Raw genomic sequence first — 21,686 nt, forward strand, 5'->3', positions numbered from 1 at the left:
GGTATGATGAGATTGCCTTGCTGATACTGAACTTCAAAATGGCAGCCCTGACAGAAGTATGTAATCCCATAAAGTGATGTTTAGGTGACGACATACAAGTGAAAAGAATTAAGAGTCTGGTAGCACCTTATTTTATTAATAAGGTTCGTAAGCCGTGTGAGGTTTGCCCCGTTCGACAGAGAAACTCTCGTGACACGTGTGGTTCACAAAGAAGGTTTACTCATGCGTAACGTAGCAGTCACAAGCAAAGCCAGGACTGGCTTGGTACAATTGCGTCACTTGTTATATTCCCCCCTTCCCGCGCTTTTTTCCCGCCCCGCGATCACGTTGCAGCTGCGGAGTATCGGCCCCCCAATAATCCCCCCTGATCGTTCATGATGGCAGGTTCGGTCAGGGTCCATTGTCCTTGATTGCCAGTCCCCCTCCGGCTGGGTTGGTCCCTCCCTGCTACGTGCAAGCCCGCGGTTCTGTGCTGCGTTGCGATCTTGTTTCGCTGCCTGCTGCCCCGTTCCTTGCTGGCTCGCGCCGTTATCAGTTCGTAATTAAAAGCTTCCGCTGCGGTTTTCCGGTTTGGCTGGGCGCAGGTGGCCCGTTAATTAGCGGCGCTTTCAGTTCCTCTTTTCCTCGCTAGCTGCCGCCGGTGGATTCCGCGTGGTCTGGCTGCGAGCTTCCCCGAAGCCCCGTGCTGACCGAACCTGACAAGCCGTACAGCACTTTATCAGCTGTAATTGAGTGGCTAAAATAATGTAAAAGTTAAATTGGGATGAGGCAGGGAAGAAGGAAGGGTAAGACAGGGTGGCTATCCAGAAACAAGTTGCATGTGGGCCAAGTTACAAGTGCCTTATCAATTAGCATTTGTGATTTGTTATCACCCAGTTGTTGAGACCTTCAGAAAGGCCCAAAATATTTTGATATGTGTGAGTTCAGCAAACTATGATATCTGTAATGGGGTGTCTTGGGTAATTTAAAGGGGTTGATAATACTTTTTTTTCCTTTTTTTTTAAACATCAAATGTATATGGCCGCCCGTCTCACAAAAAAGTGACTCTGTGTGGCATACACAAGACCATAAAATAGTTAATATTATAAAACAGTTAATACATATTAAAATATTAATTAAAAATTTAAAAATCACAAAGCTAAGAAAGAACAGCAGATGTTAATAACAATGGAGCCACCTCAGTTTTGACTCCTGGTGTCATCTTGAGTCCATTAATTCTCTCCTGCAAAGTTTGTCCTGGTCTCAAGAAATACAATGAATTGTTAACCTGTTACAATAGTTAATTGATAAAGTACTTGTAATCTGTCTCACATTGAAACTACATCTGTATTACCACCCTGCCTTCCTCTGCCTCCCATAACCCTGGCTCATCCCAGTTTAAATCTACATCGGTTTAGCAACTTCATGCATCTGATGAAGTAAACTGTAGCTCATGAAATCTTATGCTTTATTAAAAACTATTGGTCTAAAAAGGTACTACCAGTTTCCTTCTGATACTCAGCTACCATAGTCTATCATGGCTCCTCTTACAATGCTAAAAGAATGAAAATGTGTGGCCTCAGTCAAGATCTCCATATCTGCCTTCATCATATGCAAAGCAAATTACCCCATACCCTGTGACATCTCTGTACCTTGTGTTTTTACACACTTCACCCTCCTTGTAGTTCTTCCCAATCACAGGAGGAGATGTGGAATTGAATGACAAATTGGATTTGTGATGTTGGGGTTTGAAAGGAGCAATACTGAAATAGGCTTTAGCTGCACTGCTATGCCTCTTGTAAGATGCAGTTGTACATGTGGTATAACATTTTGTTTTATTTGAAAGAAGAATTGTTACATAAATCCCAAAGACTTAATATATGCCTAAGGTTTTTCATTTCACTATTATTACTATAGCTGGCATTAACTTTAAGTGCTGGGTCTTCTCCAGGGCATCTCTGGAACTAGCTTAATTTAGTATGTCAGGAGAACTCATGAAGACTTTGGTAACGATCCTGTCTGGATTCTAACTGGCTCTAAGAATGCAATAACTTACCTACTTCCATAGGCAAAATGTTCTCTAACATTTATTCACTGGTATCTATATTTTTTTAAAAAAATGTCATCACAGCATTGTAACAAAAGACCACTGGTAGATGTGAAACAGTTATTTGCTTTCAGTTTGCCTGACTATCTATCAAGGCATCTCCCAGCCACTTACAAAATATAGCAAAATACACAGAACTCAAATAAATCAATAGGCACATAGAACATTATTCATGGAAATGAGCAGCTTAACGAAGTAAACTATAGCTCAGTAGACCTAGGTCCTCATTAATGATGATACTGAAGATGTTGATCCTGCTTTAATTCCTGCAGTCAACAGGAAATTCCCACAGCAAGAGTTCTACAAGTAGGTCATCACCACTGAGAAGGAGTTGGCCTGCAAAGTCCCTTGCTTCATGTTTGAGAATGAAATCTTTTTCCATCAGGATGATTTCCATATTAGATGCAGCATGTGGGAAAAACCTTCCTTCCATGCTTTCCACTTCTACCATATAGATGCTATGAGTCAACAGCAGAATGTTGAATTGATCTTCCTGAAATGAAATTGAATTCTTAGACTTTTGAGATTTCTTAATCCTCCCAACTACTATCCAGTAAAAGCCCAGCTGTTGAATTGCTTCTACAGTCCTGGAATGTTCTTCCAAGGGAACTTTGCATAATGGGCAACTCTAAGGCTTCTCTCAAGATGAGTTTACAGGCTTAACACAGGCATCATGTACTTGACAGCTGTATGAAAGGGGAATGCCAATGCTTTTTTCCTGAGATTTTTTTTTTAATTATTGTTCTCACAAATACAATCAAAGAAAAGGCAAGAGAAGAACAAAAGAAGAAAGAAAGAAAAGAAAAAGAAAAAAGTTAAACGTTAAAAGTTAAAAGTTAAGAGAAAGACATTTATAAGCATCATTACATTTGCTATGAAATTTCACAATAGCAATGATTTAAATTTGGATTTTAAAAGGTCTTGCATCAGTCTGAAGGTTTAAGTCAGTACTAAAGTAAGTCAATGTTAAAGTTGCATTAATATACATTAATAACACAAAATGGGGCAATATTACTCAAATTATAAGTTATAAACTGAGATAAAAGGGTTACAATTATTTCTGCCTCACGTAGAAAAACTGTAAAGTTTAACCAATCATTTTTTTTTAAAAAAAGTATTATAATATTATATTATGAAAAAGCCAAACTTGGTATAAACCCATTTATAAGATTGTAATCCAAAAATGCTTTCCACACTCTTAAATTCTGTATCAGATTTGTTTTCAAATACAAAGTTAGTTTTGACATTGACACATTTTCCCATAATTTAATTTCCTATTTTTCTATGAAAGGAATGTTTTGCCATATCCATTGAGATACGTAAAGAATCTTAGCAACTCTTAACAGGAACAAAGCAAGTCCTGTATCCTTTGTAGGACTTCAAGGTTTAGTAATATGAGAAAATAGCATGCTGAAAAGAGAAATCTATCTTTAAAATTTGCTTCATTCTATCATAAGTTGTTTTCCAATATTGTTAAGCTTTACAACATTGCCACCAAACAGAAAAAAATGATCCCCTTGTTTGTTAGATTTCTAAAAATCTTTAAGAAATGATTTGTCTATTTGCACAATCAATACTGGGTAATATACCTTTGGTAGAACGTCTTGTACCAATTTTCTTTAAGTGTAATGTTAACCATAAGTGTGATATTTTTTCCTCCATGGATACTCCAATGGTTATGTATCAGTTGTATAATTTCTGGATACATTTAATCATGTAGCATTTGATTTGCTCGCTTTCTGAATTCTACTTCAGCAACAACTTATAAATAAGCCCCAATAAATGATCTTAATTTTTGTGTGATACGTTTTTTGAATTCAGTAAAACACCTTAGTATTCCACCTGGTTTTTGTAATTTCTTTTGGACTATACTACTTTTTTTTATAGATACTGAAAACAATAAGGTGATTCTAGCTATTCTGAGCAAAAATATTTTGAAGGATTTCATCTTTGCCTTATTAACAATGACATTTTATAATCTATATGAATGTTTGCCCCTCAACTGATCAAATTTCTTTGTACATTCTTCTTGAAAATAAATATTCAAGCAAAAGGCAATAAATCTAAATTAATTATTTTTCTATATTTGTTCCATACTTAAAATACTGCTAATTATTCAGTGATCCCTTAAACATTGATTTTTCTATTTGTACAGTATTCCTGCTTTTTCCATAGAAGCAATCCAGCCATAAAGTCTTATTATTAGTCTGTTATCCAAGTTGAACAACTAGCCTGGCAATGCAATTTAAAATTTGGTACTGTCAAATCTATCTCATTCTTTTGAATCGTGTAAAATCCTGAACTTTACCCTGAATATTGTCTAAGGTCTTTAATTGGAACACATAAAATTAGTTGTGCATCTCTACAGTCATTTAATGACTAATTTTCCATTCTTATTGGGAGCATTTCAAACCAAAAAAAACCCCAAAAACAAAAAACAACCTTGGAAAAGCATTCATTTTTAGCACTGTTATCTTTACAAACTGGGACAATTCCAACTTTCTCCATCTTGAAATATCCACTATATTTTTCCAAATCTGGGAGTTATTATCTCAAGCAAATCTTTATTACTTTTGGTTGAATAGATTCTCTAATAATGTCTAATTGTTTTTGCAGTGATATTAAAAATGATTTCTTGCTGCTGTTTTTGTTCCTCAGATAAACTCTATGTCATCCTTTGGGTCTTGATATTTTTGATAGTTGATAATGAATGATATTGCTGTATGCATTTCATTACCAATTCTAAGGAGTCATTTGGATGGGTAACCATATCGTCAACATCATTTATTTATTTATTTATTTATTTATTTATTTATTTATTTAATTTTTCAACCGCCCATCTCCCCCCAATGGGGGAACTCTGAGCGATTCACAACAAACATTAAAAACATAAAATATATAAATATATAAAACCTTAATTAAAAACATTACTAAAAAGGACAAGGAGAGTCCAAGAGGATGAAAAATCTGAGGCTGAAGGCAGAAAGCTTGAGGTATTCCCACCCCACCCCAGGCCAGGTGGCAGAACCAGGTCTCCAAAGCCTTATGGAAGGCCAGGAGTGTGGGGGCCAATTGCACCTCCAGGGGCAGAATGTTATATAATGTTATATAATGTTGTATGATAGTAATATAATTTATGTTATATTATATTATATAATGTTAATATTATATAATGTTAATATAATTTAACTCGTGTTTTTGATTTGATCATTTGATTTCTGAGATTTTACTTTCTTGCCATTTACTCTTTGCCAACGGTTCTCATGCTGGTAGAAATAAAAGAGAAAGAGGACAGCCTTTCAGTAGAGAGTAAGAAAGATGAAGACATTTCTTGGTGAAGGAATTCAGGGTCTGTTGCCTAGGCAAAAACAGGTGAAGCATTTTTAAAGTCCAAAACAGACCCTGCTTTTCTTCACCAAGAAATTTCTTCATCTTTCTTACTCTCTACAAGGCTGCCCTCTTTCTTTTTTATTTCTACCAGCATGAGTGTAAGGTTTACCCCGTTCATCTTAGAGAAACACTCGTGACACGTGTGTTCAGCAAAGAAGTTTACTCAAGTGTAACGTAAGTAAGTACAGACAAAGCCAGGGTTGGCTTGGCATAGCTTACATGGTATTTTATAGCTTCCTCGTTACCGTGCTTTACCCGTTGCTTAGTTGCAGATTACCCGCAGTAATCCCTCCTCGCCCTAATGGCAGATTCAGTCTGGTGCTTTCATCTTTCTGACTGCAGTCTATGGGTTGTGCTGTTGTTGCCTTTGTTGGGTTTGCCTGTTTGTAGGCAAAGCCAGGAGTTCTCGATCATTCCTTGATTGCTTCGCTTCGGAACCTCTGCGCTCTCCTTTGTTTGCAGCGCCCAAGGGAAGCCGTGCTGATACAAAGAATCCGCTTGCGGTTTTGAGTTAAGAGTCGCCACCTGTCCATAATCAGTTCGCGGTTTCACTTCCCCTTTTTCTCTGCTCACGCCTGGGTGGCGAAATTGACTTAGGCGAAGCTGAGCGGTGCCTTCGCCGTACCAGGCCATGCCAGCTGAATCTGACAATGAGAACCAGAGGCAAATGTTATTTGAAAGCGGCTCAGACAGATGCCTCCTTAATTCACTAACTTATAAGAAGGAGGAAGAGGAGGTAGAATGCACTCAAACTTGCAAGATCCTGTTATTACTTTTATTTACTCGATAAAAGTAATTTTAGCCATCTTGTGGCGTTGATTTCCCAATCTGGCCTACTTCGTAGGGCCTTTAATTTTTTTTGGTGACAACTGTAGCATTGATTTCATTTTTTATACAGCTTCTTTTGTTTCCTCTTCAGGAATTGATTTATTAAGCACTTCCGTTTGTTGTTATATGAAGTTGGTATTATATCTAGGTATTCTTGTGCAGAGCTTAGTATTTGTTTGTTATAGAATCTGGAGCAGTATTTGATAGCTGGGTCGAGTTGATGAGGTCCTCAAAAGAAACAGGTGATAAGATAGATACTTTGTCTGCAAGGCAAAGTATAATGTGATGTGTGGACACGGTGGAAGCAAGGATAATTTCCAAGGATAGAAAGATATGGAAGGATATAGTGAATAGTGTTAATATAAACTAATTTTAACTGTCTTTCTTTCTTTCTTTCTTTCTTTCTTTCTTTCTTTCTTTCTTTCTTTCTTTCTTTCTTTCTTTCTCGCCTTTAATTTCTTTGACCATATCTTACTCTTTTTTTCTTTGTGCTTTCCATAACACTGGCTACCCTATAACACTGGAAAGGCTATAGTGTGAAGGGCATGCATGTATGCATATAAGTTGGAGGGGCCATGTAGAAGTATCATAACAAATATTTTCCAAGAAAAAAAAAATAGGCTTTAGCAGATTATATTGAATGGAGACGGAGCAGCTCATGCCTTTGCCAGTGGGCATGGTTCAAAGTAATTGCTTGGAACACAAATATTGGCTATAGAAGAAAAAAAAATACATTTGAGTAGCTGCAGGGGCTATTCTGAGAACAGCTGTTTTGTGAATTTCAACATAGGCTAGAAGTTGGAGGACTAGCGAAGCCCCATAAGCAGTAAATGATTCCCAACGTCAATTGACCCTTCTAAATGAAAGAAGCCTGTGGCTGTGTTATGTCAACCAAAATAAACCTTTAAAATATTGTTTTAACCTGCAGGGTTTTGCTTTTCACTTTTCCTTATTATTCTGTACTATGTCACTTGCAGTTGTCAATAAGAATTTTTTTTTTTGAGAGAGAGAGAGACAGAGACAGAAAGAGAGGGAGAGAGAGAGAGAGAGAGGCAGAGCAGAGCAGAGCAGAGACAGAGACAGAGACAGAAATTAGATTTTTCACCTGATTTTCTCACAGAGTTGTTGCAACAGAAGGCTGCATTGTAATGGAAGAGGATAACTTAATGGACCAATGCCAGCTGACTTCTCAATGGAGACATAATATCACAAAAGTTTCTGTTTTAGAAAAATAATTGGCATAAGAATTTGCTTTCACTTGGTCTTATTATTTTGCTATGAAATTGATTCCTTTGAGATACTAGAATGCTTTTCTTCAAAAAGGAATACATTCTACAGTTTAAGGATCCCATATTCCATCTTTCAATCCTGCCCGCATTGTGTGAAAAGCTGTGACTTGAAACCCCATTAAGATAAAGTCCATGTGTACTGTAGACTTGAGTCTTGTGAGTAGTCAGCATACAAATGAATGTACAAATAAAGTTTGTGTGTATAGATGCACATGAACACCTACATACATAGAAGCCAAACAGATCAGGAAATGAATCAATATGAACATTTAGAAAGTGAGCTAGATGTCTTCCTAATCACAGAACACCTGCAAAGTCCAATCCTCAACATTCTTCATGGAAATAAGCTCAGTTCGTGTCTTTTAGATCTGTTACCAAGCAGCTAAAGTAAATAAAAACGGTTGTGAGAAACATGAGATCTCACTTGGTGTGACAAGTCTCTGGACTTTTGCCTATATATATATAAAAAGTCATGTTCTTCCTTCCCATCCTTATCCTGTAAGGTGACTTCTTCTCACCCATGTCATTCCAAAGGGCAGGTTGCCTGGGTCCCCCCCTCCCCTTGATTTTGCTTTCCATTCTTTCCACTTGACAAGGCAAATTGTCAAGAGCATCTTCAGAAATTCTTCCAGGCTCTCCATTTATTTTGGAAGCCTTTATAGGAAATAAAAGTTTAAAAGGAGAACAAGAAAAACCAGTAATTTTCTTGCTTATTTTTCTTCAGCACAACCCACGAGCAAAATAATACACATCTTTGAGAGTTTGTCCTAATTCATTATCCCACTTCATATTCTTCGCATCTGACAGCTTCCCTGCAAAGCTCATCAGATAAACAAACATAGCAACATCATTTTTGCATTTGATGGCCCACAAAATCAACAGCATAACAACGTTGTATTACAGTAGATGAAAAGATGAAACTTTTTCCTTTAATATGTTTTTTTCTCCTTATAGTTCTAACTGATGTAAATAGAAGGCTGTAGAGTTCTCATGGGCAAAGACTAGAACTTTCTTTAAATGAGTTGAGCCAGGCAAACAGATGGAGAAGGGAAGAAAAAAGCTATGTAAGCTCCACTGAGACAAAAGAAAGAAATTTAATTCTGTTGTTTGTTTTCTTTGTTGAAAATGGCACCTGGGAAAGAAACAGTCACTGAGTTGTATAAGCCAGGTGGGTTTTTTTGTTTTTTTTTAACTGAAAGTAAGAAGCAGATAGATGTTTAAAATATATTTTCCTGTATAATGTGAATCATTCTACTGAGAAAATCAATAGGGGTTCAAATGTCAAGTACCTTAATTTATTTCTATAAAGTTTGTTATAAGGAATTCTAATTCCTCACACTTTTTTCAGACTGATACTTTTATTTTTTTGGAGGGTGGGGTGGGGAAGGAGAGACTAAGCATTAATATATCTTTCTCATCAATGCATGAGTTTGTTTATATAGTACATCAAACAACAACAGATTCTATATTTGAAGTTAAAATACTTATGAATACTGCTTACTATTTTGATCAAGAAAAAAATTGTGGTTTGATATTCAAAGTAAAGCCCTTTTGAAGATTAAAATTTATTATCTCCTTTATTTTCATACATTCATTCATTCAGTTCACATACATATTGTAAACAGGGTTGGTTTTAGTTGAGCATGTTGTGAACTTAGCTACTGTGAACTATAAAGCATGGTTTTATAATCGAATCCAAGCATAGCTTAGAACAGATGAAATGTTTGCTCCTGTTGACATAGGGAGAGGGTCAAAGTAAATGATTCTCAAGAATCTGAGAAGCAGGAAAACAATTTTTATCATGTTATGTGTGTGTGGGGGGGGTAATTCTGGTTAGAAAACACACTTGATGTATTGATGTGTCTTCAAACCATTCTTGCATCAAAAATGAGTAATTGGAACAGAATTTATATCACTTTAACAATAGCTGGGTGATGCTATAAGTATGCTATAAGCCACTAGTGGGGAATTGACCACATTAAGCAAAGTTTGCCTTTGGATCAGCTGATCCCCTTTCCCATTTCAACAAAATAGCAAAATCTTGTTAAAAATAATCAGAGAAGAACTTTAGCTTACTGTTGATGCATTGACGTTGATCAGGGGACAAATCTAGGGCCATCTGCAATGAGAGGGGTCAAGAAAGTCAAGCTGGTGGCTGTGGCTGTGGACTTGGAGCTCTGCCCCCTTTATATACTTCATTCATGAAGTCACAATTGCCATCCACAGACAAAGCTGCTTAATTTTACACACGCACACGCACACACGAAAATAGATTATTAGTAGTAGTTTATTAAAATAATATATTGGAAATAGTTATTGAAAATTATTGAAAATAGATGAAAATACATTAAATGATCCCATTTAATTAGGATTATTAGGCCCTGTGTACATAGATTCAAACTGGATAATCTATAACTTCCAATGTTGCAATTAAAAAAACAAAAATACCCAGAGGCAATGCAGACATTTGTGCAACCACAATGACAAACATCTGGACCTCATTTCTGTTATGGGGCATGCCAGCTTGTGGGATCAAAGTCCTATCTTACATATGTTTACATACACATTTTTGTATAGCTCTAGGCCCAAGAGAAGGAAGTATAAATATTGCCTTTTCTGAAAATCCCAGGAGCAAATCTGTATAGGAGTATCATGGCTACAATTAGCATCTAAACTATTCTCCTTGTGTTTGACAAATAACCGTTTCTCCATTGCAGTGGGGAAAAAATGATATATAGCAATGTTTACCGTTATTAGAAGCACCTTTGAAATCCTTAAACACTACTTCTGATAATCTAGCCATCCACAAGCTGTGTTCATGCATACTGGTGATGACATTTGACACATACAGCACTATTTTCTAGAATCATAGCAAACTCACGGCAAACTGAATCAAATCAATTTGCAAGAACATATCTGTGATGTCATCAGGTGGTTCTCCCAAGGCCTCCATTATGTAGTCTATTTCCGTTAGCATTGGAATATATTTGAATGCATCTATCCATCACCTTCCATCATCATAGACACATCTTAATGGAACTGGCATTCTAGTCTTTTATGACTTCCTCACTGAGTAATGCTATATTCCAGAGCTTCCCAAACTTTCTCAGTGCAAGGCACCCCTAGAGTCTCAGTAATGTTTTCATGATGCCCGTGGGCCAACAACAACAAAAAAACCTGAACAATTCCATTGATTAAGTTATTAGGTCCAAATGTTAAATATTCTGTTTGCTTTAGCACCCCACCTGTATTCAATTATGCTTATTTTATGCTGAAGCCTAAAGTTTTCCATTGCTGGGGTATCTACAAAGCAGATTCGGGTTTATTTAATGTTTTGGCCCAAACAAGCTATGTCTTATTTATAGGAATTGCCAACCCCATTGGGAATAGAAATTTAGCTCATTCTGATAGCATACTAAGATGTCAAGAAGAATATTGTGATTACAATATGCCTCTCAGGGGTCTGTGTGTGTGTGTGTGTGTGTGTGTGTGTAAACCTTTATATATAACACTGGAGATGATAGTTGCATTCAACATCTGTCCTGCTATACATTCCACAGAGTAGCATAATACCTATCTATCTGCAGGTTATGGTTAATTACTTTTAGCAGCATATATAAATCAGTTCCCGGTGTTTCCAGTAATTCGAGGTAAGGATTGCCCCCCACTCTGAACTAATTTGTAGAACTCACAACATAGCCAGCTACAGATGCAACCTGAATAAAAGAGTATTCTGAATAATACACCATAGTCAGACCCAATGCAGCATTAGGCTGTATAATCCTTTTGTCTCTGACAATGCTAATATTTCTAGTGGTCATTCTGAAAGCTAGGGATAAAATAAAAATTAAGTACTTTAAGTCTGGCTTGGTTCGATCAAAACAACATTTTCAACTTAGAAAAGGACCACTGTAAATTTTTATTATCACATGCCATGAGAACTTCTTGAAAAACACTGATATGTTTTCTCAATAACCTTTTTGGTAGACTTGGTTTTGGTGTCTTGACTTCAGAAGTAACAGCTCTCCGGGGTGGGGGATGGGGGAACAATCACAGCATTAAAAATTGGGCAGAATTGATTCCCATATGCATACACAATATTCTGAAACATTTATTCTGGAAGAAAAAGCCATAATCAGATGTTTTTCTGCTTTCAACCTCAAGGGAGGGAGGGCAGGAGGGAGGGAGGGAGGAAAAACTGAAAATTATTTCTCTTCTCTCATATATGATTTTTTGAAGAACAGAGAAATGCAACAGCTATATTGAGAAGTTGGAACTTCCTCAAACTATGCACAGTGTTCCCATCCAGACTGGAGTTCCACAGTCTTACTAAAACTCAAAGAGTCAGCTGTATGGTGCATAATGTGCCCTTTAGATGCAACGTTTTACCAAATGTAATGGGAACAGAAAAATACTTAAGTCCCTCCCCCATCCTTCAAAAATCTGAAATGAAAACAAAAATCCATATACTGGAAATTCAATTTCTCAAGACAGACACAATACTAATCCAAAATTTAGTGGTTCTTTTGGAAACTTCTGAAGAGTAGATGGCTTACCACTCTTCAGAAATCACAAAATTAGTCTTCCTTGGTGTAAATAAGCCTGATTTAAAAAACACAGCAAGCATAAATAGTGTGCAAGAAAAGAGAGATTGATAGATAGTGACTTTAAATAGTCACTAAATAAGTTTATTTAGTTAAATAAATAGTGACTTTATTGGAAAGGCATTTGATCTTGAACCCAAGCAAATTATTCTTTATCATATCAGACAAACCCCCAGAAGAAAATACCTTCGTATGCTTTATCAGGGGCATAAAGAATATCAACAAGAGGCCCTAGATGAGGTTATCTGCCAGGACAGAGTTTCACTCTTTGCTGCCCAAGCGACGCCACTGAAGTTCTGTCATGGTGTCTGGAGACTATGGGAATCTGGATGGGGGAAAACAGGTTCAAGTCAACTTCAGAAAGTCTGTGTGACTGTGGATTTGGGGCCACTTGGATCCAGGGAATTTTCATCTTTGGTTGCATATTTGATCCCCAAGCAGACCAAATGGTACATAATTTGAGGGTTCTCCTGGACTTGCAGCTCCTGCCTGGAGAGCAGGTGGCAGCCATGGCTTGGAGAATCTTTGGACAAACCCATCTTGTGTATCAATTGTGCCAATGCCTGGAGACCAGGTGGCCCTGTTCACAGTCACACATACTGTAGTTGCTTCTAGAATATGACAATGCACTGTACATACTGTACATGAGGTTACATTTGAAGACCACTAGAAAGCTATAGCTGTCCAGAATGTGGCAGAGAGAGTAGCTATGGACACATCAGTACTCCCATGTAACAGTGTTTATTCTGTGACCGGCACTGGTAACCACTTCCAGGTGCAGGTTGTGACCTATAAAGACATTTATGTGCACAGCCCCATTATTTGTGAGACCGCCAGTCTCTACTGACTTCTGCCCCTCCAATATGATCTGATGGGGCAGGCATGCTTCAGGTCCTGACACTTAAGCAGTGATATCAGGTGGAACCCAGGAGACACTGTCTGTGCAACTGCCCTATAGAAGAGTACTCCTTCAGAGATCCAGACGGCCTTGATCCTACCCACCTTTCAGAAGGTTCTTAAGGCCTGGCTTTCCCCCAGGCACTGAATTGGGAGGTTTTATGCCCAACTGGATTGCTTTGTTTATTTTTGGGTTGGATGAAGTATTGTTTTTAATGTTTTCTTGGTTGTTATGTGTTGTTCTTTGTTTGTGTACACTGCTCTGAGTTGGATGTCAATTGGCTGGCTATATAAATATATTTAATTAATAAATAAGTGAAAGGTCATTGATATTTCTGCACTCTAGCTAGGCAATTTGGACAGATCGTTTTCTAAATAGTGCAGACAAATTTCTTATTAACTTGACATTAAGGTGTAGAAGTTCACAGTACTTCTTTAGAATTAATCAAAGGCATTTCAAGGCCAGATATTCACATTAAAACATACACACACACACACATTCCCGGGTTGCAGATCACTAGTTATTTCAATGAGCAGTGACATTCGACATCTCTAAGCCCCCAGCTCACACTGATGCAGCTGTTCTTGGAACAAAAGATTGTGGCAAGCCATGCTGTGTCTTTATAAGAGCTTCTTATGAAACAGCTTTAAAATGAACAGCATCGCCAAGAGTTGACTGGGCGGCCATCTAACATTACTGAGCAAATTTACATTTTGGAAGGCTATAGGAAGCTCAGACTTGAAAAGGTAAAAGGAGCTGCATAAATATGGGGGTTATTAAAACACAAACTTACCAATGCTCTACTATTGAGTACTGATTTAAGTGAATCTGGGGAGAAGTGGTGCCACGCTTAAAAAAACAAAATGTATCAGATACAATTTTCTGGCTCTTTTTTCTTGGAACAAAATGTCGCACCTTGGAATGTAATTGCCATGCAACGAAGGAGGACAGGAAACGAAAGGGCCCATAACCCAGTTTAGGAGATACAAAAAGAATGCTTCTCATATCATTTTTCATTGCTCCTTGACTGTCCTGTCTCCTACATTCTGGGCAATAGATATAAAAAAATATGAAACACATTGCTACCAAAGAGCTGTGCTGTTGGAAGCTGTTTTCCCATCCTAACTGTAGTGTTTGAAAATAAAGTCAACGGTGACTATCTAATCATACCTTTGAAGATTTGCATAGCTCTGATAGATACTGACTATATCTAGAGGATCTTGATACAGACCTTGCTATGTGCAAAGAAACTTTCTCCATGTTGTCGAAATACACAGAATATAAGAAATTGTTTCTACTTTGGCTGGCATCAGTGGAAATCACTCTGGACACTGTCTAAGAAGCCACATTAAAAAATTAAGGAAGTATGGTATATCGGATAAGAGTGTTGTGATGTATAACATATTAAACCCACATGGAAAGTATCATGTGCTGTAATGTGAGTGGGTTTTTCAGTTTCAAAGTATATAGTAACTTCTCCTTTTCTGATGGAATTATATTAGTGTACATAAAATAAGCCTCCAATTCTAATTAGGTAAAAATAACAAGGAGAGACTAAATCTGACAACTCGGTTTTCTTATTTAATATGTTGAGGAGCAGCTCATAGCACTATCATTATTTAAGCTCCATATTTATATAGTCAGCTTGCTTGTTGTCAACAGAACTACAGAGTTGCTGAGAGTCCAGTGGCATATAAATTTAATAAAATAATAATAATAATAATATAATATTTTGGACCTATAATTTAAAAACAGAATTCACCAGACTAAGAGCTAGATCACATATTTTTCTGACTTAGAATATACCAAAGTTTGTATGTACATTTCCCATCATATAAACATAGTATAGTATCATGGGCATTATATATATACACACCTGAATTGTGTAATAATCCTGTCAGCCTTACCAGGTAGACCAGACAGGAAACATGACCAGATAAGCTAATTCTACTTTATTGTAAGGCTACATTGACAGAATCTTGCAAGTCTGAAAGTACAGTTCTCCCATTCTCTCCATTACAACCCAAGAAACTAGGGAGGGTCTCTTCTGAGCCTCTTGCCCTACCCACTATCCAGTTGCAGGCTATGCAATCTCTTATCTGACCATCCCCTAAGTGGCGTCTCTTGGCCCTGTCTCCCAAGGTCTTTCCCACATACAATTACAATTCCCTATCCCCCCTTTTTTCCCCCTTAAGGAAGGATTTTACAGAGACATTTGAATTTCCAATTTATGTGAATTCACTAGAATATCATTTCCTGCGGATTACTTTTAGCTATACTTGTTTCTAATTCTCTAAATGTGTTTACATCATGAATGTATTTAGATGTGCATGGACTTTGGCTTCAGTGTAGGTTGCTGGACATTAATTCACCATAGATTTCAGAATTAGGCTAGGAGGGTTGGGCTAGGACAAGAATTCTGCTGTTCCCCTTCAGATTCTAGACAAGAACTTCACTGTGCTTCTTAAGATCTCATGGGAGACAGTGCAGCTGTCAGTCAATTTCCCTTTCACCCTGGATGATTTCCAACAAAAATTAGAGCTGAAAAACAGAAGACATTTCCATTCTGATAAAAAAGCAAAAATGCAGCCTTCAAAATTGACTTTTATAAAAGGAAAATAAAAATATGAGGAAATAATACTGGCCCAAAGATTGGATGCAGTCTCATAAATGGTGAAATAGAAAGAGAAAGGAATGAGGAGAGGAAAAAAGATACATGAACCAATTTAATGCTGCTGTGAACAAATGAATTCTGCCTAATCAACGAAAGCTTGAAAAAGGGTGAAAGTATTTATATGTTTTGCTCCCTTTTCATTGATTAAGTTGATCTGGAGCTGTTGTTTCAATAAAAGAAGCATCATTTTAAACAAGACTTCAATAGATTCATATTTGTTTCATATCTGTGCTACTCAGGAATGTTACACAAAGTTTAAATAGTTCTGAAAACTACCACTTTTCGAGAAATAAGAGTTCCACAGAACACTTAATTTGTAGAATAATCCTTACGTTTCACTTGATGTGACTTTTTTGTCAGTGTTTTTCTATTAAAATAACAATTTGCTTTTATTGGTCAAAGGCAAATAAGTGTTTCTTCTAAATGGGCAGTTGCAGTCCTATATTTGAAGCATCAAAGAGTGAGAACAGTCAGAGACAGCAGCTACAGCTCATCTGCATGGAGATTATTTCTTTCCCATCATTTGCCTCTTAACTGCTTGCAAAATGGGGGGGGGGAGAAATGGCTATTTTCTCCTTTCTGATTAACTGACCCATGTGTGTATTCAGGTCAACTTCTTTGACCTCACCAGGCCTTGTACTGCAATTCTACAAATTCTTTACAAGCTGAAAAGAATACAAGACATTTCAAGGTCATGCTTCCTGAGTCTTAACTATTGAGCTGAGAAGGCCTAACTCACCTTTTTGAACTTTGTGGTTGTGGCCCTTCAATCTCACAAGCAAAGTCAGTCAGACAGACAGACAGACAGACAGAGAAGCAAAATCTGTATACAAGATACAGTGATAGTTCTAAATTTTATTCGAAATTCAATGTTCTAACATTGAATTCTAAATTCAAAGTTATTCAATCTTGTGGAATTCTTCAGATATTACAATTAAAGAGTTGTTTGCAAGATCCCTGTAAATTTTGTTTTGTCAATAGGGAGAACCACGGATCTTGTCAAAGCACTTTTAAGGTGTAATCCAAGGACTATGTTGTGTAGGACAGACAGGCACATGACTGCTTCTGTAAGACCCACTCCAGTGTTCTGAAAATGAGGGTGCCCACAATGATTGTTCTAGTTTATCCCCAGCTCTTCTAACTTTTATTCTTGCAAGTATACATGGGTGGAATAGAAGTGTACAGAGCAAAGAGGATGACCTTGATGGAGAGAGAGAAGATCCATTACCAAGGCAACGAGTAGATAAACATTGCAAAATGTGAGGGTTACAAAAATGTCTGACAGGCATCTCCCTAATTCACATGAATACAAAAGAGGGAGGAGGAGCATATTCAGACCTGCATGATTCTGTTAACTATAGGCCTACTTGGTGTCTGATTCTTGGTCTGGTCTACCTTGTAAGGCTGACAATAATTCTCTGTTCATATATGACAATCTGCAAACATATATAACAATCTGCAGACTAGCTTCCACTCAAATGAAACCTTATAGTAATCGGGTTCATATAGAAACCAGCACATATACAGTTGAATATGTAAGGCTTTGGTGCTGAATGCATAATCAGCTTACGTAGAGTGCTTATGTAGTGCTTAATTCATGCTTAAGCTGGTTCCAAATTTTCCTTGGGGTATGTTGCTTCAAGCAGAAAAGAAAGGAAAAGAGAGCAAACTTGAAAGCATCAAAATGTTGCAAAGAATAGTAAGGATATTGAATAAAATGTTAAATGTGTGTCATTTATAAGTAGGGACTTTGCTTATCATATGCAATTTGCAGTATAATTATTTTATTTTGGTTTAATGACTGCTGTTCTTTGAATCCAAGAAAGGCTTCCACTGAAAATAGTTTACAATTGAATATTTCCTTAGAAGTTCCTTCTGTTTTCAGTAACATTTTGAGCCTTTTTTCTTACTCTTTCTCTTTTGAATCATTCTATTTTATCTGGTTTTTGTTTGTTTTTATTGGTGCTTCAGATAGGGCAACCAGAACCTTACCATAACTCTACTACTGTCATAAGTATCTTATTTTAATTAACAAAATAACTAAAATAGATCACAAATGACTAACCATTACGTTTCAATAAAGAGTGTCAGATTTTATTGTGCAAAATGAAACAATTGTGCACTAATTTTTGCAGAACAATTTATCTTCATTCTTCTCCATCTCCTTGTCCTTCTCCTGTTACTATTATTTTATCTTTTCAAAATAATTTATAAAGCCATACAACTCACTGAGGTGACTCCAGGAGGTGTACAAACAGTGAAAACCAGAAAATAATAACTCAATATTATAAAACAGTATTTTAAAAAGACCATAATGCCTGGGGTCAAAAACTCTGAATCACCAAGACAGTAACTAAATTATCAACCAAAAGGCTCATTTCACTTCCTGGCCCAAATGCCTGTGGGATCTTCCAGGCCTTCAATGCCTTGTGAAGGGTCAACAGGGGTGGGGTCACCTGGACCTCTGGGTGCACACTGTTCCACAGGGCAGGTGCAGCAACAGAGAAGGCATGAAGTTCCACAAGATAGATGGGACCTGGAGCATGATGGCTATGATGGGTGAGTAGAGACAATCAGAGACAGGCTGTCCCACAGGTAACTTGGTCCTCCCTTTCCCAATCCTTTGAGTTGGTTCAGAAGGATACCATAAATGATGGCATCAAAGGCTGCTGAGAGATCACAGAGGAACAGAAGAGATGAACTATCTCCATCCCAGGTCCACCAAAGGTCATTGACAAATATGATCAATGTCATCTCAATGCTGTAACCATGTATGATTCATGGCTGAAAGTGGTCCAAATAATCTGATTCCTCCAGGGCCCTCTGAAGCTGCAAGCCAACCGCCTTAACAATCTTTCCTAAAAAAGGAAAACATCACTATTGCAGACAGAAACCATGAGCAGGATGTGAGAGATGGAGAGAATGACAAGCATCTTATATATTAGGACTAGGACACCTCCAGTTTGCTAGGACAGATATGTCATTCAAGTCCCCCTGGTCACCTGATCGTGTGCTTCCCTCCCACAGAATTCCCCAGTCTTTCATATCTGTAATGAGAAGCATCAGGGAAAATCTATTTATCCAACTACAAAGCTTTCAAGTAGCTTCTGTTGGGGCAAGTTTTAAAGCTGACTTAGTGGGATGGAAAGCACCAAGCCCAGTGGTGTAGTGATTAAGGCATTGGACTGGCACCAGGAGTAACCAAGTTCAATGCCATTCTCTGCTATAGAAGCCCTCAGGGTGACTTTGGGCTAGTCACTGTTTCACAGTTCAATCTATCTCATACTGTTGTTGTTAGAGGGAATAATGGGAGGAAGGAGGACCTGTATGATAGGCAGGATATAAATCTAACTAATAAAATAAATAAGTAGGTATTAGTGGTTAAGACATCAGGCTAGAAACCAGCTGGGTGGCTTTGGGCCATCACACTCTCCCAGCCATAGGAACAGGGCAATGCCAAACCTCTTCTAAAAATGTTGCCAAGAAAACTGCAGGGAGTTGTTCAGGCAGTCAACACTGATCTGAAGACATACATTTCCTCAATGTAAAATAAAGAACTATAAAAATGTATCAAAAGCTGAGAAAGAAGGATTATTGCCAAGATGTTTTAAGGAGTGAAAAGTTAGGCAGCAGGACTGTGTTAATTGTTCAAATCACTTTAGAAAATTGATTTGATTGGGATCTCTGAATCAATTCAGATTGAAACTCTGACTCAGCCCCTGTTTGATTCAGATCAGAAAAACCCTCCAGCAGACTTGCTGAAAACAACCAAGCCAGTCCAGATTAATTCAGAAGATCCAGTATTCACACAAGCTTTTTAGATATGCTGTATACTTTTTTCCTTTCTTAAGTCAAAAGAACAATTAAAGTATGAAATGTAGGATTAAGGAATCCAAAGGAGATCCTAAAGGGTGTAAAACAAGAAAGTTCAGTCCTCATGTCATCCTAAGCTTCAGGTTGCTAACACTTGTTTTAAGATAATTTTCTGAATTTGTAATGGATTGAGTCTATGAAACAGTAATTGTCTAAGTGTGGCATCAAAATACACATAAATACACATTGCAAAATGAAGATATGAAAATTTAAATATATACATTCCCGGGATATCTCAGAGAGATGTATGTATATTTGTGACCTTTGCACAAGGATTTGTATGTTGGATCTTCAGTTTTTAGGAAACCTAAGCGTCTTCAAGTCTATCCATTGTAAGTTGGTCTGAAGTTAAAGTTTCAAATTTATATTGAATATATAGGGGGGAAATGTTAGATCTCTGTTCATCACCTGCAATTAGTGTTCATTTGAAGCCTTCATTAATTTTCATGGTTAATCTCCTTTGCTGCTGTCTCTTATCCTTTGAGTGAGGTGCCATTTTAATAGTCAGGGAATGGAGGGGGAAGATTGCATCCTTTTATATAAATCACAATTCTTGTTGAATAATAAAAATGCTTTATGGTTCAGATGGAATGACTTAATTCAACATTTGACATTTTGTATAATAATAAGAATGGAGAAGAATAACAGAGGAAAAAAATCTATAAATGTTGTAATTTATGCAAATGCATGTAACTCAGCAAAACAACTTTTTAAAAAGAAATTCTGTTACCAGATCATCCATATTATAATAACACAATTAGCTTTCTATGTAAGCCTCTGTAAAAATGGACCTCTAGATAATTGGATCTGCAAATGTTAAGGAAGTTAAGCCTTCACTTATGATTTTTAAACATTATCAGTTGCAATTAAAAATGAAGAATTCATTTTAATTTTCTTAACAAAGAGTTCAGCATTATAATATTCTTTCAAGATGTTGACTTTTTAATCCATGTAAATGATGCTGCATTATATTCCAATGTTCTGCTGACTTTATTATAAGTATTTTAAGAAGCAGTGTTTGCAGTTGTTCTTTTATTTAAACCAAGTTAACACAACTAAATAACTTTTACAGAATAGCACTGCCACAAAGCCAATTATCCAGAGTTTCCTAGTTTATTACTGGGTGTCCAGGCTAAAATCTTTTGCAGAAAATTGCTCTACCACACTGATAGATTTTTATGCAAAAAAAAAAGGTTCACCGAATGTTTATCGGTCAACCAAAGACGTAGCATTGAGTGCTGGCCAATATCTGGGCCAAAGCATTATTCTAAAGCTGAGCATAGTGTTCTCTGCTGTGAGTGAACTTTTTATTATCATTTTGTTCTTCAAAATTAAAACATATGTCTAAAGGAATTCTGCTTCAATCAAACCCTTAATATTAGAATGTATCTATAGGATTACAATTCTTGCCTCCTTAGCACTAAATGTATCATCCTAAACCTGTCACTCTGAAGGGTGGAGATTTTTGTAGGACTAGACTTGGTGCTTCACTCAGACCCATTGTTGCACCTAGACCTCCCAATCCCTGTCTCCTCAGTACCCCTGTCCAGTAGAAACTGGAAGGCGGTGTCCTACGTACCATGCTTTGATTGGCAGTTCCACTACCCAACCATCATAGGACCACTCAACAATTAGCAGGTTTTCAGGAACCTTTGCCCTGCAAAATATAGAACAAAAGACAGAAAGCCATGTTATGCACTAACTCCCAAGCACAAAGCTCTGGCAGTGAGCTGATTGGAGAAAACTGTGCACTGCAATTATCTTGAATTTGACTGCATCCTCATGGAGGGAGGGGAGGGGATGGCTGAAGTGATTGAAGCCCCATCCTTTTTCTACATGCTTTGCAGCATCACATGTTCAGAAGGGGCCAAGCTTCAGGTACAAAACTCTGGCGCTGTTTTCTTCATGCCGACAAAAGCAGTGAGAGACTGGTTATGCCACTGCTTGAATTCTGATCCTGGGAGAGAAATCCAGTACACTGGATATCCAAGATCTGGGAAATTTTCCTTAAGCTCTGTGGCTTGATTGCAAGTTTTTTGAGGAC

The sequence above is a fragment of the Python bivittatus genome, unplaced genomic scaffold, assembly GCF_059951505.1.
Source record: "Python bivittatus isolate LINGU-HERP-01145 unplaced genomic scaffold, Pbiv_v1 ctg000960_np1212, whole genome shotgun sequence".
NCBI classification, from domain to species: domain Eukaryota; kingdom Metazoa; phylum Chordata; class Lepidosauria; order Squamata; family Pythonidae; genus Python; species Python bivittatus.